Here is a 1,220-nt window from a genome sequence, read left to right as displayed (position 1 = left end):
TTGTTGTAGTTGTCATTGTTGTTTAGCAGGCCCCGGCTGGGCTCGAACCAGCCAGCTCCAGTGTATGTGGGCAGCGCCCTAGCCCCTAAGCTACAGGTGCAGAGCCAACACAGCCTGCATCTTAAGGTTCGTGGGCAACTCAGGAAGACCTCAGCCCCTGAAGACAATGAAACCAACTCACCAGTCCCAGCCTATCTACCTCCAGGGAGAGAAATAAACTTGTTTTGGGTTTTCTGTCACATTGCCACAAACCTAAACATAACTCCCTTCAATCCCTCTGCAATAGACTGCCAAGTTGTCATCCTGGTTAGGCTTGAACTCCTCTAGCACCAGGGAGACCGCTCCCTCCTGAAGCTGTCCATTCCCTGCTTGGGCAGATCTGGCTGCCTGTCTTTATGCTGAGTGAAATTCTGTTTCCCAGCAGCTTCCACACACTGGTTCCAGTTCCACCCTCTGGTCACATATAAAACAAATCTGATTCCTTCTCCACAGGAAATACCTTCAGCTGGTGAATGCAGTTCTCATGCTCCCATCTGTCTTCAGCTTAATCTTCTCTAGCTCCTTCAATCACTCCTCATACGTGCATGACACAGTTTCACGTACTCTACACCACTCCCTCTGCTCCCCTTTGAACACTTCCAGTTCATCTATTATTGCCCTTTGAAATGGAAATGCTCAGAATGGAAAACGATATAATTGCAGTAAGGTGTGACTAACACCAAGGACACAAGACGGTGCTCTTCTTTGACCATCATCTACTCCTGTAACACAGCCTGGAATCACCTGCCTCTGCTGGAAGTCACTACAAACTACTGGTTCACCTTGAGTTATCATCTAAAACCACTAAATTGGCCAGGCATGCTGGCTCACACCTGTAATCCTAACACTGTGGCAGACTGTGGCAGACTGAGGCAGACTGAGGCAGGTGGATGACTTGAGCTGAAGAATTCAAGACCAGCCTGAGCAAGAGTGAGACCCGGTCTCTACTAAAAATAGGAAAAAAAAAACTAGCCAGGCATTATGGCAGGCACCTGTAGTTCAGCTACTCAGGAGGCTGAGGCAAGAGGATCACCTGAGCTCAAGAGCTGTGAGCTATGATGCCACGGCATTCTACCCAGGGCATGGAACGAGACTGTCTCAAAAAAAATAAAAACACTAAATCTTTTTTATAATGTCACTTTTTTTTTTTTTTTTTTTTGAGACGGAGCCTCAAGCTGTCC

General features: G+C 47.4%; 1 protein-coding gene across 1 annotated transcript in view; it reads right to left on the bottom strand.

The window, feature by feature from the left end:
* The window catches only part of SEC23B (Sec23 homolog B, coat complex II component), a 54,615-nt gene that overhangs the window by 34,839 nt on the left and 18,556 nt on the right, over positions 1-1,220 (bottom strand). The window lies entirely within an intron of this gene.

Source organism: Otolemur garnettii, unplaced genomic scaffold, assembly GCF_000181295.1.
Source record: "Otolemur garnettii isolate 467f Iridium unplaced genomic scaffold, OtoGar3 scaffold00136, whole genome shotgun sequence".
Lineage (NCBI taxonomy): Eukaryota > Metazoa > Chordata > Mammalia > Primates > Galagidae > Otolemur > Otolemur garnettii.
This window is presented reverse-complemented; position numbering and strand designations above follow the sequence as displayed.